The sequence below is a fragment of the Protopterus annectens genome, chromosome 1.part1 (assembly GCF_019279795.1).
Source record: "Protopterus annectens isolate FY-2018-M chromosome 1.part1, PAN1.0, whole genome shotgun sequence".
Classification (NCBI taxonomy): Eukaryota; Metazoa; Chordata; order Ceratodontiformes; family Protopteridae; genus Protopterus; species Protopterus annectens.
Genome location: NC_056726.1, coordinates 716,399,870 through 716,409,869, shown reverse-complemented (window position 1 = coordinate 716,409,869; position 10,000 = coordinate 716,399,870).

Here is a 10,000-nt window from a genome sequence, read left to right as displayed (position 1 = left end):
CACTACCACCATATAACTCAGATCCAGACATGTGGGCCATAACAGTGGTATGAACCATTCCAGGTGTTGGTGTACACATATTCATAAAGGCTACTCACATGTAAAGACCACTACTCTGACATAACGCATCACAGATGAATCAGGTACAGGTGACAGTGGCAAATGCTGCATTTTAGGTTGTATCCTCATATACATCCACCACCTTGTTCCCAGACTACCAACAACACATCCATATGTGGTATGACATAGTATGGTAGACCACCAGATAACCCTCGATTGGTGGACTGTACCTAGGCCTACATCAACTGTGCAAAGTACCCATGTAAAGACACAGCTGCATAATGTGTTATGCAATGCAATAATACCACTGTTTCTAACCAGCATTAACACGGTTGACTGTTGTTGTACACCAGTAAACAACACTCTCATGGTTGGATATGACCTAACTGTACCTGCCCTGGATATGTACATCCCACACTCATAAAACATAAACGATATTACCATAGCTTTCGTTATCCTTTCTGCATACAGGTGGCTATAGTCATTACACACATGCACGTGGCAGATAGCATGCTAACAGTACATAAGGTTTGACATCTGTGTTGACAGAGGTAATATTCCCTCTCTACTGGTCACCCATGACACCTATCATACCATACAACACCCCATGTGGCATGTATGTCTTTAGACATGCCCACCTAATGCAATGCCTACAAACATACCCAAATAACAGGACCATAGGACCTACACAAGGCCTGTATTGACAGCCTCAGGGAAATCCAGCTCTGCTCTGTATGTTCCTAAGTAGTCACAGGTGATATTTTCATGACATGTACAGCCATATGTGGCCACAGCTCCTACATATACCCCATGTCAACAATTGCAAGCCATGCATGCTGTGTGCTGTCTGGACATTAGCCTTAGTACCACAATAGCCTTTACATACTGGGGTGAGATGTTTATATACCACAGACCTTGCACATGCTTGAATGAGTGTACTGCCTAGCTCTAACAGAGTACATTGCTGGCACTCTTCCAGTAAACATGAGGTGTGTGTGACAAATATGATGTGCTCATTGTTGACCTTTACATTGCCCTGGCTTCACCATGCCATTGTCAGGTAACAGTTTGTAGGAGCATGACATGGAATAATGCTGTGTGTGTCTCGCTGATATGTGCTGTTGTAATATATGTACACTTGGCTACTCGGTGAAAGTGGTGGTGTCCTACCAGTACATAAATACAACATCCATTATGGTGCAATGCTCGGCTATGTTTCAGACATGGCTTGGGGAAGGTGTAGAATGTATCCTCTTGACCTGCTAGTGCACTTACTGATGTAGACTGCATATGTGTACATGTATTGATGTTTGTGTAGAATCCATGTGTGTGCAGTGTCTGATGTCTGAAGGTGACTGTTGTTTTAGTACATCATGCTGTTGCAATACAGTCTCAACATTGCCAACTGTATATGGTGATATGCTGTAAGTACAGTAAGCCTTACATGAGGTATGGACAGATGTTTGGACATGATTACTAAGTGGTGGGGCTTCTTTGCAGATGAATGATTACTGAGGACAGCACACTGGTGTGTTGCAACCAGTCCTACAATAACCTGCGTAACTGCTAAGGTCAGGTTTTGTTAACTGAAGTGGAAGACAGACAATGTAGACTGCTGTAAGGGTGACACTGAAGGTAAACCTCATGACACCTGTAACAGTAATACCTCCCTTGTGCATATATTGTGCATATATCAGCACAGCTGGCAAAGGAAAGAGTCAGTAAGCATTGTACCAGATGTGATAGTGCTGTACTTCTCTAGTAGCTATCATGAGATAGGCAGGTGTTTGATTCACAGTACTGGCACGTGTAGGTGTGTGTCCATATATGTCACGTATGGTTGGGAATACATCCCACATGTTATCACTCTTCTGAACACTGTTGTTGACACCAGTACAGAGTGAAGTGTAGAAAGAAAGACATAGGCAGGTGGTTAAACCTCACACATGTAAAGTGTTTGTATGTGTGTGACATAGCTGTATATCTTTGTGAATGCCACACTGTGTGTGTGTGTGTGTGTGTGTGTGTGTGTGTGTGTGTGTGTGTGTGTGTGTGTGTGTGTGTGTGTGTGTGTGTGTGTGTATGGCTGTCCATGTGAATGGCTGTCCAGTCTCTGGAGTGACGCTGTATTTTACCATCGTGAAATGTTAATGCCCCTCCCCCAATCCACTCAATGCAAACTAGCATCCCATTTGATATCATCAATTGCAGACGGGCATTCTAACCACCTGTTAACATGTACACCTGGGGTGTGACCTGTTGTTACATAGCCTACTGATGGACCCCCCTCCCCACATACACTCACTGCACTGTAGTATCCCTGTCTATGTCCTCGATCTTAGGCCATTCCAACTACCTGCACATGTGTAATCTCTATGGGGTGTCTTGTAATTATGTAGTACTATAATGATGATATGCACATAGGCAGGGGTTCCCATCCGAACACTGGCAACTGTGTGTGTGTCAGAGTGTGCGTCACTGTATCTGTGAATCCCTGTGTGTGTGGGTATGTCTGTGTTTGCATGCTGTCATGGCAGTGGGTATTACTGCATCCCAATGAGAAGCCACTATTTCACTGGCCTTTACCCTTGTCATCCGGCATACCACTCTTTTACCTCCTCTGTGCTCCAGGTAACTATACCTGTGATGTCACCCACTATGAATGTGACGGCTCTGAACATGGTAGCTTACTACACAGCTATCATGCTCTTGAATCATTACAACAGTAAACATAATTGAAACATGGAAGACTATAACTGTGATGTAGAAGCTACAAAGTGCATGCAGGTATTGTCATACTGACCTGTGGGTAGTCAACATGTACATATGGGACTCCGCAAACACTGACATCCCCTGGCACATGCAACTACACCTGAAAGAGGAAGGCAGAACATCAAGATCAACATGCTGTTAGTGTTGTTACACATGATACATACTGTCAAACGTACAAAATGCATTCTAAAACTGTAATACATGGTATGTCTGCTGCCTGTTAACACTACTCAACAATATTAATCTACAATTGTCTACCTAGTATGTTCACCCTGTGCATCAGACCATATGAACATGTCCCTGCACCGATGATGTGGATGACAGGAATGCGGCACAGGCATCATCATATGCACAGGGTGATAATGTTTGCCAGAGGCCTAGGCTGCGCCATTGGATGACATCATGTGTGTGTGTTAGGGCCTGTGATATCATTGGGTGTGTGTGGATGTTATGCATGTGTGTGTGTGTGTGTGTGTGTGTGTGTGTGTGTGTGTGTGTGTGTGTGTGTGTGTTGAGGTGCCCTACATTTGTTTCCAGTGTGTGTGCATAGATGCACACAGGTCTGGCATGTGGATGGTCTACACAGGGGTATTACTGACAGCTGCAGACTGTACAAGGCAGGTGTCACAGTTCACGGTGTCTGGCCACAGCCACGTGACCTGCTCCTGCCAGGGGTTGCACAGGTACTACCAGGCAGAGGTCCAGATTGGGTACTGTCTAATGATACATGTCCACTGGAACCGTGTCCCTATTGGGACCATCCAGGACCATGTACATGTGGCCTGCTGTGTCCTGGTGTGGACTGCACAGCACCAGCTGCACTGCTGCTGCTACCGCCACTATGGGAGCAGGCATGTGCAGTAGCATGTTCACGTAGACCTTCAACAGGTGATGTAGCTGACCTACATCAATGTGCCTGACCCCTCACTCCCACAAGATGCTCCAGCACAGACATTCCATGCTCAAGGTTGACATGCCACTGTCAAGGCCTCCCACCATGTCACCCAATCGTCTATCCATAATATCTGCAAGATGATGGTGAGCATTTGCAAGTGCCTGGATGTTGTCAGTTAATGAATGGACAGCAGCCCTCTGAAGCCTCAGACCTTCTCTGTTGTGCCATTCAGCACATGCCTGTGCCTCCATTATAGCCAGAAACATGTGTCTGTTGACTCCAGCTGATGTGCTTTGTCTCACAGGGGCATGTTGGCCAGTGGTCCTCCTATAAGCAGAGCTGGGCACATGCCTGTGTGGGACATCACAGTCTGTTGAGTGGGATCATGGTGTGCAGGCACACCTTCCATAGTCTTCACACTTCCCTGTTCCATGCTACCACCCACCAACTGTCCTTCCTCTATGGCCAGTGGTGATGGGGTATGTGCAGGCAGGGGAACTGTGTGCGAGGATGAGGGGGAGACAGGTGGAATGGCAACCAATGGCACAGATTCAGCCCCTGACAATCCTGCCTGTGCCTCAATCATGCTATCATCACCACTGCTACAGACTGTGGAGACACTAACATCAGGTGGACCGCAGGAGGGGAACGCATCTACATCAACACCTGTGAGGGGATGACAAGAACTGTACATTACAAGTTATACCAGACACACTTAGACACAGACAGACAGAGACAGACACATGCAGACAGAGACACACACACACAGACACGCTACATGCAAGTGATATGGCAGATGACATTCAGCTTAGACAATTATAGTTTCAGCTTAGACAATTATAATGGTAGTTATCATACATCCCTGAGTTGCACACAACAGCATGCATGTGTTATAGCAGACAGCATGCACCTTACACAATTATGATGGCGGTTAGCATACATATCTTTATTGCACCATTTGTGTTAGTAGCCTATGCCCCATACCTGCTACACAATGCATACACTTTGCACTGTTGCACCGCACAGCCATGGTGTGTGCAACATACACCACATGTTAACAGACCATCGCAGACCTTTATACATCTGCCACTGATGCTTTGTGCTGGCCACCGCCCCTATGTGTGACGACATGAGCAGTAGAGTATGTTGACTGCATTCTATGTTTGCCTGAGCCCTAGCTTGCATATCTCCCCCAAAGCAGTGCATGTCTGTTCAACATTATTCTGCCAATCCCTGGGCTGAGTCTAGACATTGTGCATGTGGCTGTACACACATGTTTGACATGGCTGTCCCTACTTTGCAATGGTGCCACAGACCAGCACAGGTTTACAGTACACCGGCCTGCTGTGTGGTGTAAGACCTTGCCAATCACATGTAGTATGACATGTCTTCTGCTGACGTGTTGAATGACATGCATACATGTGTAACACAGTGGTGTCCTTTCCAATCTACAGTACGGTAATGGTGTCCCAATGCAGGGACGTGTTATACTAACATGGGCTTTCAGCTGATGCAATGTTGTCTGTCCACCCTACAAATATGCAGAGACATATTGCACATTGAGCTGATGTGCATAGCCATTGCAGGGCATCATGTGGCTTCACAATTGATATACAGTGTGAGCTACTGAAACAGTTCATAGCCATGAATATGTTCACATACAATACATATCTAATGTGGAATGTCACCCACGTCACTGAGGTGTATACACACTAAACCCTAATGTGGAATGTGTGACACAGGTCACAGAAGAGTATACGGATGATACCCCTGCACATCGGCAACCATATTACTGATGCCTGGCAACTATGCCCACACATGGCTAACTTAGCAGTACTCTATGTCCCACATGCCATCTGTGTACCTAATACATGAGGAGCAGGCATGACAGTGATGTCTGACAACAGCAAGAGGAATGTACTGTATCTGTGGCTTGATGTGGTTGTATGTGTATGTTGTACAACACATGTATGTATTTGGATACTGTATAGGTGAATGCTTCCATGTCGTGACACACTCAAGATGATCAAGACATGTTATCTGGTGGTTTCTTGTTATGCCTACACAAGCTGTGCACAGGCCTATATGATGTTTAATGTTTCACATCTGCAATATCACCATTACACAATGGCCATAGTTATATTGTGTTGAGCCAATGTACAACAGGGTGTACACACATGTACATCACTTCTACTGTGTGTGTTGCTTCATGTCTCTGGCCATCCTCCATGGGCATATGTTGTGATGGCCATCTTATTTCACATGTCAGTGTTATCCCATATGACATACACCCATAGATGTCATATGCTCCACTGAGGACAGGGTTATGCAGACAAAGGGTGGTATGTATGGGATGTTTCACATGTTTTGCAGGACAGCTGAGCAGTGTTGCAGTCAGCCCACTACATGTCATGGACATGTCAGATAGCACATGACATTGTGTGACATTCATAGCAAGGGTATACTCCACACAGGTGTATTCAGTGGGTCGGTCATACTCCAGCCCCAACACATTTACAGTGCATGCACACATATGCTCTCTGTACAGTACTGTTTGTATTCCCAACATGTGTAATGGTGATATGCAGTACCTGTCCCTACAGTGGAACACACCTCCACCATTGTCTTCACTGTTGTCCACACATCTGGCAATGACAGTTTGGAAGGTTTAGTGCATGTATTTCATATAGTCCTCAATTGTTTCACATAGGTAAACACTGTGATGCATTGCAGGTCTGACCAGTCTCCATTAACAGGACCACCATACATTATGTGTATGTGTGTTATGGCAGATAGCATGCAATTAATATGTTCTGTGCATTATCAAGCCTGGTAAATAATAACAATCCCACCTGACACAGGCTGCTGTCACTGCAAAATGCCAGAGGTACCTAAACAGGAGTGTCACAGCAGTAAGTGCAATGTCCATGTTGGCACATAAGCCAGTATAATACACTATACTATGGAGTATGCACATTTGTGCATACATAGAGTAGCAGACTATAGTATGTGGCATGTGTGCATACATGCCTTGCATATGATATTACATTACATATTGTACAGTAACTCATGTAACTATGTGAATTATAGTTTTAGTTTTGTTTTAAGTGACTTACCAGACAACTCCAGGCTTGGTGGTTGAGAGATACCCACCTCCACAATACCAGCTAAAGCTTGTGGATGGAGGTCTACAGGTGTACCCAGGTTGGCCAGTAGCTCCTCGGTAAGTGTGAGTGGGGGATGGGTGAGTGGCGCCACACCTGTTGCACGTTGTTACCTGGCAATTGCATTAGCACGCTGATTTGCAGATCTTATGAGGTCAGTGCAGTGTCGGCGCACCTGCTGATAGGTGCAATTGTGACCGCCAACATCATTTACCCTCCTGCAGAGTTCCTCCCACAGGGCACCCCACTGCTGTGCATTTTGTGGCACATAGCTGAAGAGCATTGTGTGGTTGTCGAGGAGGTATGGGATGAGGACCTCATCCTCCAGCGGCTGTACACCGGCAGTCTGCTACATGGCATACCTGAAAGACATAATGATGGAGACAGGTCACAGTAACTCACAGAGAAGTACAGCAGTACAGCTGAACATACATGTGTATTACATTTATTAAGATTACAAATAGGTCTTTGCAATTCTACATGGGCAATAGGTGAGGTATGTGTTATAACATGGTCATGCAGGTGTGCTCTCTGGAGCGTTGAAACATGTCTCAGCCACTGCACAGATATGTTCTCCATGCTAGGGATTGACATATGTGTGTCCATATAGTGTTTCTGACTTGCATCATTGTGTAGCGAGACCCGCAGTTTATTGCTTGGCTGTCCCTGTAACAGCAGTGGACCTTCACTTGAACCATGCATGATGAAGGCATTATAGGGGAAGCATTAGCCCTAGGCAGTATCCAGACTCCCAGGGGTGACAGGTGCAGGCCCTGTCTGGCAAAGCATCATGGTCTGTCAACCATGTTTTCCCAGGATGACAGATACCGGATACCCTTTGACTTGCACCACTACACTAGACAATTGTGGAAGACAATCCTTTTGTCCCTGTACTGCAGTATCATTTGGGCCAATGGCAGAATGCTACCCAGGCCTTGGGATATACCTGCATGGGCTACAAGACCTGACAGTTCCTACATGTGTTTCCATACAGTCCAGGCTACTGCATCACAGGTCCTGCACAACAACATGGAATATGCCAGAGCCATGTGTATACAACATACTGTATTTCGTTTACATATTGCTTATGAAGATGTTTTAGACAGTGATGCTCACATGTAAATATTTGTGTTATGGATGTGACAACACTGGCTATTACGGAAACACTGTAGCTACCTTTAGCAGCAATCCTCCTCTGAGGAGCGCATCACATCCTGTTAGTTGATTACAGATGATGCAAGTGTCTGCAGGTCTGTCTCCTTCTCTGCGTATATAGTCACATATCCACCAGGACCATGAGCTCTGTTGGGCACAGACACCCACTCTCCAAACAGAGTCATGTATCAATAGACTCTGGTGCCACTATCAACATGATCAGAATATAATCAGATAGTGTGAGCCATCACCTATAAAGCGGCTATTACATATGGGCAGTTGTCCCCTACATCTTACACTCCTACTGCAGATGTTACACTGGAGTTAAAGATGATATGCAACCTGTTTCATTACCAGTGCTGTGCACTACCTTGCATACAGTATGTGCAATTGGCTGTTAGGTTGTCAGTGATAGGTTGGGCTACTCATACCTGGTAGTTCAACCAGTGTGTCTGTACTCTCAAAATCCACTCTATGTAGGTGTGCACATAGCCATTTGGCCCAGCCCTGTAACAAGGGTCACTACACATTTGCATAACATGTACACATGCACAGCTGTTACTGCTTGCAAACGATACTAGAGAGGTGGATATTACATGTGTTATGTGCATGGATAGTTACCTGGCTCTTCCAGTTATCTTTGTTATCATGCTAAACTGTCAGATGAATCCAAATGATATGTATCCTGTCACTGAGCATTGTAATTGCCAATAGACATAACTACTGTTTGCATAACATAACAGAACTGCTATGTAGAACAGAATACAGATCTGCCTAGAATACTGTACATTACACAGTTATTGGCACAATATCCCACAATGCACACCATATTTGCACAGTAAGCCCACCTTTAACATGTTCATCTTATTTATACACCCATACATATGTCGACTGTTACAATATAGCGACATATACTATTGCCTGTTATAGCACATACTTGTTGGACCAATCCTGACACTGACAGTGGCTGAAAGCGAATTGGTGGGTTCCAATCCCATATCATCCATTGTGGTGTATGTGGAGTTTGCTGTGTGACCTACAGCAGTGCACAAATAGAATACTACGAGCATTACTACTGCTCAACAATACATCACTATAAGATAGCTATTTCTGCTATATGCATTGATTACACTGTAATTCTTATAGTGCAGGTAGTGCATACACAGACATACTACATGTTATACATACCTTCTTAGCAATCGGAGGTGTTATTGACTAGTATAATACTCGTTTTCAGTTCGTCTTTCAGTGTTTTGTACTGAACTACAGGTAGATACAGATGGTTTGAATGTGTGACAAGGCAACCTTTTATAGTTACAGATCAGTAATATGTGCTATCCCGATGGCCAATTGGTGTTCCTAAGTAGCTAATTATATGCACATCAGCTGCACTGCTACTGCCTTAGCCAATACCATGGCTACAGTGGAGTATAATTGAGTACTCCACTTGGGCGTTATCCCTTTGCCTTACTTGTGAGGAAGACAGCATGGAAGTGTTGTTTGGAATCTATTGCAACAGCTGTATGGAGACAAACAGTAAAATATTGTGTGTAATGCCTAGAGGATTTGGTCAAAATGTGAGAACTGCTGTTATATTTCAGAACATTGTTAATTGTGCAGGGTTTGTCTGTACCTAATACTTCTGCATATGTTTAAGTCTGGCCAGGTTGTTTGACCAGCTCAAGGCTGCATAGCTATGCATATAATGTTAGGGGGTTTACAGCGTGCTTACCAGACATATTCAGTTTGGTGTTACTGTGTATCATACTGTGCTGAAAATCAGTACTCTGTAACACTTCCCGGTGTACGAACCTTTCAACCCTCAGAAACAGGATTAGTTCATACAAACCCTAATACATCTGCAGCTGTTCAGTTGTATAACGGCAACTATTTCACACAGGGCCATGTTAGTGTGTCTGTGTCCAGGTATGTTAAGGTTTCAGCAGATGTTGTA